The sequence below is a fragment of the Gossypium hirsutum genome, chromosome D04 (assembly GCF_007990345.1).
Source record: "Gossypium hirsutum isolate 1008001.06 chromosome D04, Gossypium_hirsutum_v2.1, whole genome shotgun sequence".
Classification (NCBI taxonomy): domain Eukaryota; kingdom Viridiplantae; phylum Streptophyta; class Magnoliopsida; order Malvales; family Malvaceae; genus Gossypium; species Gossypium hirsutum.
Window position 1 is genome coordinate 32219697 of NC_053440.1, and position 11464 is coordinate 32231160.

Sequence of the window (11464 nt, forward strand, 5' to 3'; positions counted from 1 at the left end):
CTTACTAAGAGTTCACACTACTTACACTTTGCATAAGTTAACAGAGTTATACATCGTAGAAATAGTACGATTACATGGTGTTCTAGTTTCCATTACCTCTGATTGAGATCCATGATTCACATCGAGATTTTTGAAAAGTTTGCAATAAGCCTTAGGTTCAAAACTGAATTTTAGTACTCCCTATAATCCACAAACAAATGGTCAATTAGAGAGGGTGATACAAGTATTGGAGGACATGCTGCGAAGCTGCATATTGGAGTTAGTAAAAAGCTGGAAATGATATTTACCCCTGATATAGTTCGCATATAACAATAGTAACCAAGCAAGTATCCAAATGACACCCTTCGAGGTATTGTATGGAAGGAGGTGTCAAACACCTTTCTGTTAGGCAAAATTAGATGAAAAGCGAATAGTTGGGCCAAAGCCAGTTCATCAAATAGAGGATGGAGTAAATATGATATGTGAACAGTTGAAAGTTTCTTCAAACAGACAGAAGTGTTACACTGATTTTAAAGAGTAAGACATAGAGTACCAAGTAGGCGAGCAAGTGTTCTTGAAGGTCTCACCATGGAATAAGGTCCTAAGATTTGGACAAAAGGGGAAACTAAGTCTGTGGTACATCGGTCATTATGAGGTGGTTGAAAGGATTGGTCGAGTAGCCTAACGACTTAAGTTTCCACAAGGACTGGAGTGAATCCGTGATGTCTTCTATGTGGTCATGTTAAGGAAATATTACGCGGACCCTTCCCTTGTTGTTTCAGAAGATGAAATTGAGGCGTGACCTGGTCTTAGTTATGATGAAGATCCCCTGGAAATCTTAGCTCTCGAAGAAAAGGTTCTACGAAATAAGAAGATACCTCTAGTTAAAGTGTTATGGCTAAATCACAAGACCAGTGAAGCCACTTGGGAAACAGAGGAAGCAATGAGACTAGGGGGAACTATAGTTTGCCAAAGGGTTTGGCAAGTAGGTATTCATCAGTAGGGTTGGCAAATAGGGGTTCGCTAGAGGAAATAACAAGCTTGTATACGTGAATAGTTTAGCGAGCAGGTGTACGACCAACAAGTCTAGCAAGTTGAAGTACGCTACTGGGTGTGGCGAGTAGGAGCTCACTAGAAGGCTTGGCGAACTAGTGTTCGCTAGTGGGCTCGGCAAGCTGTAAACTCAATACTGGGCTAAAAGTCGTAAGTAGAATGGTCAAAGTAGAGTTACACCTTAGTTATTGAAAGTTAAATTATTTTTCCCTCTAAAACACCATTCATGCATGTAATTGATTCCTACTTCCATTACAGCTAGAGTATCCTAAAAACATTAGGACACTTAGAGCCTATAAATTAAGCCCTTGTCATTAAGGAAATTCTATATTATGTTCTCTTAGATTTACTGTTGATCGTTATGTCATCAAAGAGCTCAGCAATTATTCTTTAGAAATCAAGGTAAGGTCCTATTTTCTAAGTAATGTTAGAATTGTTCGCAAAACAAGAAAATATGTTATCTAAATAGTCCAGTATGTGAGAAACCTAAAATCGCTTATGTTTATGTATGTGCTTGAATGTGCTCTTTGTGACTTGTGCATGTTTGTTGCAAACCTAATAGAACCATCTCTAAGTAGAGTCAAAGGAAAATCAAAGCTTGTTTCAGTTCCAGCAAATTGGTGAGGGTTCAGGGATTGCCACATGTATTTACGAACCATAATGCTAATAAGAAGCTTAGGGTTTTGACTTAAGTTTTGAGAATAAGTCTTCTCTATTACTTTACTATGTTAAGGCATTTAAAAATTTGTTTTTGGAACAAGTGACATGCAAGCTCTATAAGAATATATGTTTTGTACGCTCCTTACAAATTGCGAGCTCTATGTTGAGTAAATTTTTTAAAATAATCTTCTAAATCTAATGGATATAATGGCATGTTATAGGATTGTGAGTACTCACGCACATGTTTTATGTTTTGGGTATTGACGCCCTAGGACAGTTTAGAGAGATACGGGAATGTCGAGCTGGGCTCCATTTAATGGGACATGTTGGTATGTTGGAGAGTGTTTAACCTTGTGCTACACTTATGGGACATGGTAAGGATTCATTGAGTCATTCTGAGGCATGATAAGGAGATCCTATTATCTAACAAAAATGAACAAGTTACTAAGAATATGTTTAAAAAGTTACTATGTTTTCACTAAGCTATTTGACTGTAAGTGTTAGCGAACCAGACTTCACAAAAGTAAGGTGAATCTTAGTTCGCAGCCCTATAATCTTGCCCATGTTTTTGCTTAACATATGTTTTATGCTTATTGTGTGGTTATTATTTTTGCTTGTATATTCGTTGAGTTTGCAAGGACTCACACACTCCTCTTTGACCACTACAGATAGGTAAGTGCATAAGGAGTAGCGGTGGAGCGAGTGATCTAGGTGAGGCAGAAATTCTAAAAAGGTGACATGAGAAGTCTGGGAAAAAGGGAATGTGGGATAATCTATTTTGGGCTTAGAGATATAGATCTTGTGACCTCGCTAATTGATTTAGAACTTAGAAAATTCCCTTATATTTCCTTGTGTTTTCTTTGTGTTTGATTTGCGAACCGTAACATTTGATAAAAAAAACATTTGATATTTAAATATTTGATTATAATCCAATTTTTCTTTGATGTTCTGTAAAATCTCATATCTTCATGACTTTTCCCATGGTTTTATTTGTGAACCGATGATACTTTAAGCAATAAAATGTAAAGGCCAATTGATTATCTATTTGGAGATAGCGAAAAAGTTATATTTGAAAACCCTAACATAAGGCAAACTACTTCTTGTGAATCTTTAATAGGTTTTGACAATACAATATAGTAGAAAACTCTACGAACCAAGCTCGCGAAATCTGAGCACTAAAGGGGAATTCGCGAACCTTCCCTTTTTTAAGACCTTGTTATATTACAAACCTTGTTCGCAAAATTAAGCTTGTCTAGAAAGACATAAGAATCTTTGAGTATGAAAGCACTTAGAAAAATCATTATGCGAACCCTTCAAGTATGCGAAGTCTTGTTTATGTGTGAGTTATGATTAGATTAACTTGGTTTAGCGTTTTATTGTAAGTACCTATAATTTAGCCACATGAAAGTAACTTAAGCATATATTTTATGGTTTATACGCTGGTGTGATGGAGGATAGGTTGGGTTTTAATGGAGAGTCACATTGGTGGCTAATGTGGTGTTCCATAGCTTAGGTTCGACGATTGGATTGGGTATGGGCTGTTACATCCTATTTAATGTGTCAGTGTTACTTCACATATTGATTGATTCCAAATCATTCTAGTCGACATAGACCTTAATTCTTCCTAGAACCCAAGATACTTCTCAACAGAATATTTACACGGAACCCACTGTCTATGAATTTCCTCATCAACAACACTTAACAATTTTCCCCAGAATAACTATTCAAGGATACTATTCCTTAGCGGATATTTACTAACTGATCTTACATTTTGTGGATTCCTATACTGAGTTTGATAATCGTCAAACCAACAATCGGATTATACCCTGATTCAGACCTAAAAAAACTCATACTAATGATGAAACATTCAAAATCATTCAGAAGAATTCCAAACATCTATGTTACGAAACATAAGAACGCCCAATTTGATAATAAACTCAGATTCCAAATAAATGAGACCCGAAAATATTTATACATGGAGGGTACCAGATAACTCAGATTTTAACCCTACATATCGTAGTCAATCATAAACCAACTAACACTTATACCTTTCATAATTATGAATACACCTCTACCCTATACTAACAGATTATTATGGCAGATTCCCTCTTTATAATACTGATACATACTTCCTTTTAGGAATCTCATTCAATTCCATTACAAGGCTAACCAAACCAAATTATCATTAGACGTATTAGATCCTTATCGTAGAATTATCTATCAAAGAGATCTTAGAACTGACCCAGATCTTACCACAACAGCGAATAACCAGATTCTGCCACATAGGTATTTCATAATTCACCATAAACGCAACACATAATATGCTATAAAGGCATTTATATAATATGCCATAAAGGCACTTTCAAAATACGCCACAAAGGCACTTACAGAATAAGCCAAAAGGGCCTTATAGATAACCTACCTATAAAGGCTCTGTTTGGTTGCCACCAAGGCACCACATGAACTATCCTGTTTGCATTATGGATTTGCTTAAACTCACTATCGCGTGAGGTTTTCCCATCATTACCCTTGGATACGTAGAAACCCTAGTGGATAAACGTGGCTCATCCGCCCATTCTAGAACATGCCACGGGCATGGCCATTCCTCAAAATTGTCGTACCGAAATTCTTTTTACTACCCCGACGGACCTCATCGAATACTATCACAGTGTCAAAATTCACATCCCATAGTTTTCTGACATTCCATTAGCCCCCAATTCTCCAACATTTTCAATCATGCATCATACTTCTAACATAAATACACATTCATGTAGGATATACTTATATTCATAATCGAGTCATGCCTCTTTAGATGCTTAACAAACATCAACAAAATCAGGCATCACAATATACATTCCATATACACATATATGGTTGCTATACAGGATCAGATGCACACATATAGGCAACACCTCACACACTAATGCTTACATAGTTATTATATGAAGATCACACATATACGCTCAGCTGTCACTAAAGAATTCATGCATAATTACTAGAACATCAACCATATGAAAAGCTTCCTAAAATGACGTGTAGGAGTCGAGACTAAGGACTCACCTGATACTCACCTATACCGTAGCTTAAAATTTTAAACTCAAACACCTATCTCGAACCAGCAGCAGCAACAACTGCTTAAAGAACTTGGAACCATCATTAGAACCGATTTATAGCCAAATCGTTAACATCCCAATTATTGACGACCCCATGTAGGGCCTCTTATTCATAACCTACTATTCATATGCTTTTTAACAGCCTTATTCTTTCAAAAACTTAAAATGTAGAGCTATCAAACTTACCAAGAGGTGGAACATCCATTGATTACTTTAAAAGCCTTAGCTTCCAGCTTAATAAAGAAGAAGAGAATATATTATTTTAAGAAAAATAACCAAAAAGAAATGTTGGAGGAAGAAAAAACCCCGGACAAACCCTTCTCGCCATATATATACATCCAGTTCCCTTAAGTGGAACTTGACAAGTGTCGATTTTAACTACAATCTACCCTAGTAAATGGTCTACAAAATCTGAGTGAAATATAAATAAGAATCTTGTACAAATATTATTTGACCAGCCAATCCAGTTGACTTCAAACCAGATCACGTTACAAAACTCAATTAGCACAGTGCTCACACAAACCAGGCGTACTATACTTTCGGCGGTAACTTACACCAGGCTTACTCTTTGCTTGTCACACTCATTTCTTAAATAGCAGAATAACCTAGATAAAATCTTTAATTACATACCCAGTGGATACTTTATGCCAACTCTTATTCACCAAAAGACTTCAAATAGGTGGACTACACTATGCCAAACAGATAACTTCACATCCACATGTCTTCTAATCTGGTTTGCCAGGTTTGGGTGTGACAAAAAGTGTTATGGCATCGTCATGGTACAGAAGAGGCTATGTGGGAGCGAAAAGAAACCATGAAATCATAGTACCCTAACCTATTCTTAGGTAATAATTTCAAGCATGAAATTTATTAATGGAGGAGAGTTGTAACAACCCGTTTTTCAATGGTATTGAAAACGGTGGGTTATGAACCTCATTTCCAATGTTCGAGTTCACAAATATTATTATTTAATATTTACGAGTTTATTATAAAGGTTAATTGAAATTTGGTTCCTTCATTTTTTAATTGGATTGTTAATTGTGGTGCAAGGACTAAATTGTAAAATTGGTAAAAGTTAATCGCTATAGATTTCTAATTAATCCAAGGACCAATAGAGAAATTAGACCCTTTTTATTTGTGACAAATGGGAGACAACTAGTATGCACCAACTTTGTTAATTGTCCTTAAGGTTAGTTAATTAAATTTATTTAAATTAATTAAGTTCAATTAGATTCAATTAAAGTATGTAAGTTAGAAAATGAAAAGAAAAATATTTTCTCTTCATCATATTCTTCAAACTCTAAGAAAGAAATAAAAACCCTATTTTTTGAAGCTCAACTTTTGGCCCATTATTATTGAGATTTGAACCAAATCGAGGATAATCAGGGGAAAGCCAAAATTACCGATTAGTTATTGCAAATCAACTTGTCTGTTGATTCGATCAAGTAAGTTGATATGGTGTGTTGTATTTAAATTTTTATGTATTTAAAATTATGAATATATGCGTTTAATTAAAATTTGGATTATTTATGATTTGGTACAAAATGTGAGATTTGGACCCAATTATAAAAAAATGAATATGAACTTATATGCTGGAATTACCCTGATGAACTTAATAAAGGCATTGTACACATGGACACAGGTTGAATATCAATGAGTACTGAGATCCAGCATTTGTTGAGGACTCGAAGATACATGTGAGACAAGTTTAGCTCGGATGAGTAACCTGATGTTGTTTTAAAGGTTTAGCCTGGATGGGTAACCTGACATGTATATTTACAACTTTGGCCAAACTATTTTGTGTCGATATAAATGTTTAGTCTGGATGGGTAACCTAACATGAATATATGTTCAGCTCGAACGAGCAACAGATGTGGTTAGTACTAGTGTATTCAAGTTCATTTCCTGAGTTCCATCGGGTAATACTGTTAATATGGAATGAGAAAACGAGATGACACAAAATGCATTTGATGTTCAAATATGGTATTAGTGAATAATTCGGATATAAAGCTTTGGTTTACATGTGTGATATGGCCCAGATCATGTAGACATTCGAAGTATGGTCACACGGCTGTGTCTTAGTCCGTGTGTTCACCCGTGTGGGTATTCGAAATAGGGCCACATAGCCATCTCGCAAGTTGTGTGCCAAACCGTGTGTGTATTCAATAATGGGTCACATGGTCGTGTCGTAGGTCGTGTGCCAGACCTTGTTACATACTGACTTGAGACATACGGCCATGTTGCAGGCCATGTCTCAGACCGTGTGAATCCTGCACCTAAAACATTAAAGACACACGGCTATGTAGGGTGACCATGTATGGCACATGGTCATGTGACAACCTATGTCTTAGGTCGTGTGCTCCAATTTTATCCCCTAAAACAAGCCATCTCAAAAGCTATTCTTGCACACCAAGAAACACCATTTCCATATATATTCATATCATCAAAACACACTCCAAACACACTTAAAACATAACAAATCAATCATCCTATAATTTTTAACCAATATGCCATTCAATGGCACTACAATTCACACACCAAAACCATTCAAGAACAAAATTGCAATACACAACTTAAATCGTATAACATGGATACTAATAGACCATTTCATCTCAATCCATACCATCACAACTTACCACTTTAGATAGGCATCACCAAAATCACCATATCCAAATGAGTTTAAACATATACAAGCCAAACCAAAACCATATATACAACTAGGTACAAGTAAAGCCGAAACACACCATATGATCAAACTAATCTAAAGTACCTATTACATCAAAGTCTTATACATGCCATTTAAAACTGTTTGTCAAAATAGCCAAAAACTACCAAAATGGTCAATGGATAGTGTGATAGAGCTTCGAAAAAATTCCAACCGGTTGAGCTTTCCAAAGAACTACAAGATAGAGAAAACAACTTCGTAAGAAATAGTACTTAGTAAACTCGTATATGAGAAACTCAAACTTACCAAATAAATAATTACATGATTAAACTATTCAAGCATTGTTTATTTCCCATATGCACATTTCTTCCTAATCACACTGCTTCATAAGTTAGTAACTATACACATATATAAGAACATATTAATCACAACATGAAATATATCATGCACAATATTTTAATATATAAATCATCAATCACACATTCAATCATCTTTCTTTTCAATTCAAATGTACATAACCATTCCATATCACATAACAAACCTATACTTAATAATTCATTCCATGATATTCTTTTCAAATACATTTTTTTAATTTGTTATCCTTTTTTAATAACATCCTTTTAAACCCTTTCATTTGATATCCTTTTCGGATAACATCCTTTTCAACCTTTTCATTGATTTGGAAATACCGAATGTAATGCCATGGTATCGTTCAACCATGGTCTTTTTCCTTTTCAAGTATAATATCATGATATATTTCAATCATAGCCCTTTCCTTTTCTCAAATCAAGGCAATCTTAAACATCAATATATAGATACATATATAAAGATATCAATTAATCTTATAAATTCAAATGTAATATTTTAAAATGAAATGTAAACCTCGATTCATACGGTGGTAAAAGTAGAGTCGATGATTAATCCGACACCTTTGCCTTTCCTCGATTCAAGTCTAGTTGATTCGATTCTTGATCTAAATAGTAATTTAACTCAATTAATTAATTCAAATAGCTTAACTTCTTATATTCTAATTTATAACCCATTTTAATATGAAATTATGAATTTACCCCTAACGTTTTAACTTTTATGCAAATTAGTCCCTAAATCCGAAACTTAAATTTATCCATAACTAATAAAAATTTCATACTAGCTGATTTTCATATGGTTCCCTAACAATCTATATTTATCAAAATTTCACATTAACAGATATGATTTTACTCTTTTAAAAAATTAATCCCTAATGCTCAAAATCACTAAAAATCTCTTAACAAAATAAGCTTATTCCTCAATCAAACTTAATATTCCATCAACCAAATTCACAAACACATGTAAGTCATTCATGGAAAATCCCTAGACATTTAACAGTTTACAAATTGACCCCCGGGCTAGCTAGATTAAGCTAATACGAGCTTAAAAACATAAAAATCACTAAAAATGGATCAAAAATTCATACCATGTAGTCACTAAAGCTTTGCCGAAACTTTCTTCCTTCTCTAATGGTGAATTCGGTTTTGGAAAAGCAAATTAGGAAAGATGATAGTTTTTTTTATCTTTGTTTTTTTTTAAATTTAATTACTAAATTACAATTATAACCTTTAAAATCATCAAATTTTACACAAAAACCAATACACCAACATCCACTAACTTAAAATATGGTATTATTACCATCTAAGTCCTTTAGTATATTTTCTAACCGTTTAACCTCTTTAACAAATAGAAACCCACTTTTGTAACCTTTACGATTTAGTCCTTTTTACTAAATTAACTAACTAAACATTAAAATTTCTTAAAGAAAATTTAATACGACCCCAATAAATACTCATAAACATTAAATAAATATTAGAATACTAACTCACTAGTCAAGATCATGGTCTTGACACCACTATTTTCGACATCACTGACAATGGGTTGTTATAGTTTGTGACGTCCCAATATCGAGTGCTTGGACGTTGTAACATGACAAATTGTTTGGTGGTGTGATGATGTGGAGGAGATGACATCACGACGTCAGTCTTGAATTTTCAAAACTTTACAATTTGGTCCTTGATATGCAACGAATTACACTATTATTTACATCATTTTTACACATAACTTTAGCTTGTTTAATATTTAAATAAAAACATATTAATATATATTTAGGTTTTCAAGCTTAAAGTAGTAATTTATACTTTTTAGTAGTTTTTATTACATTTTATATATCTAAATAAGGTTACATGATCTTATAGGACAATTCGGGAGCTAAAGATTCATATTCGGGCCAAAACTGATGCCTATGTTGTGACACCAAGACATCAATGTCAAAACATCGAAGATAGAAGCAAAAACAAAGCCTTGGACCGAAATTACCTTCAATGTCACGATACCAAATTCGATGTTGCAACACTACATTCCTGTGTTGCAACACCGCCTTTGCGCAGCCCAAAAAGTCCCTGGACAAGATAATTGCATTTTTGAGGGAAATTAGGAGTATTTGTTCTAGTCAAACTCTAAGGACTTCAAGAATAATTTTGGAACTTTAATATTCCAAGTTTATCCTATATAAAGGCCATTATAATCAGTTTAAACAAACAATTTTAGGGAAATAGAAATTATTATTAGGTTTTTTATTTCATTCTTAATTTTACTTAGGGTATGTTTGTTTCATTGAAAATGGTTTCCGGAAAATGATTTCTGGAAAATGATTTACTTTTCCAAAAAATTTAATATTATTCGGTGTTTGGATAAATTTGTGTAAAATATCTGTTGTTTGACAAATTTCTTAAAAATATTTCATAAAAGTTGTTTTCAGTGAAACAAACATAAGATTTTCTTATCTTTTCATTGTTTAATTGAGTTTATTTTATGTGTATGACTTTATATTTTACATTGTTTTTGCATATATTAAAAATATTTTGTTAAATTCAGGTTCATTACAACGTCATTTTTTAGTTACATGACTACCAAGTGAGTATTTTTTATTTAAAAATGTGACATCAAAAAACTTGACAAAAAAAATTAACAATGTCAACAGTTGTACTTGATTTTCAAATTTGAAAAGTACAGAGATTAAATTCTTGAAAATAAAAGTACGAAGACTAAATTACAAATTTGTAAATAGTACATAGACTTATGACATATTTTAACCTTTATACTACAAAATATTTATTATTAAAATATTAATATTGAATGTTTTCAATAATATGTGAAGAATATTATTTAAAATCATTATTTTTAAAATTTATTATTAAAATAAAATTGAAACGTTAAATAATTTATTAAAATAATACATTATATTAATTATCTTAATAATTTATTATATAACTAAATATAAATAATTAAATATTTATGTTTAATAATATTGAAAACTATAATATTTTATATTAGTTTATTAATAATTTTAAATATTTTAAATATAAAAATAAAGTTTATTATCAATATAATAATATTAAGCTTGATTTAAGTTAATTTTTATATAAAAATAAAAATACTTATAGAGGAGCTCTTTTCATTTTCTGTAAAACCTTTTACATGTAAACAAACGGACCCTTAGTTTATTTTATGTTCTTGTAATCTGAAGATCCTATTCGAAAGTGAGACTTTCGCGAGGGGAGATTGTTTCGGAGCCACACTTTCATTAATAAATCCATGAGCATCTCTTTTCCTTTATTCTATTCTTTATATCTATTTTTTTAACATTGTTTAATTGGATGTTTGTGTAAAGATTAGAATCAATTTATGCTTTATACATATCTCACATGTTTCAACTGTTCTAATCTTATTAATTGATTGATTGATTGATAGAGTTTATTTGGATTGGTTAGATTTGGTTGAGTGTTATTAAACCCTAGGATTGACGACCCTAAGGAGTCATCTAGGTAGGAATTAACCCAAAATCGGTATTGCCTACCAAGCATCACTTAGCAGATCAATGGTTAGGGAAGGAAGAACTTAAACCCTAGGTTTGACGACCCTAGGAAGTCGTTTAAGTGAGAATTAACCCGAAATCGGCATTGCC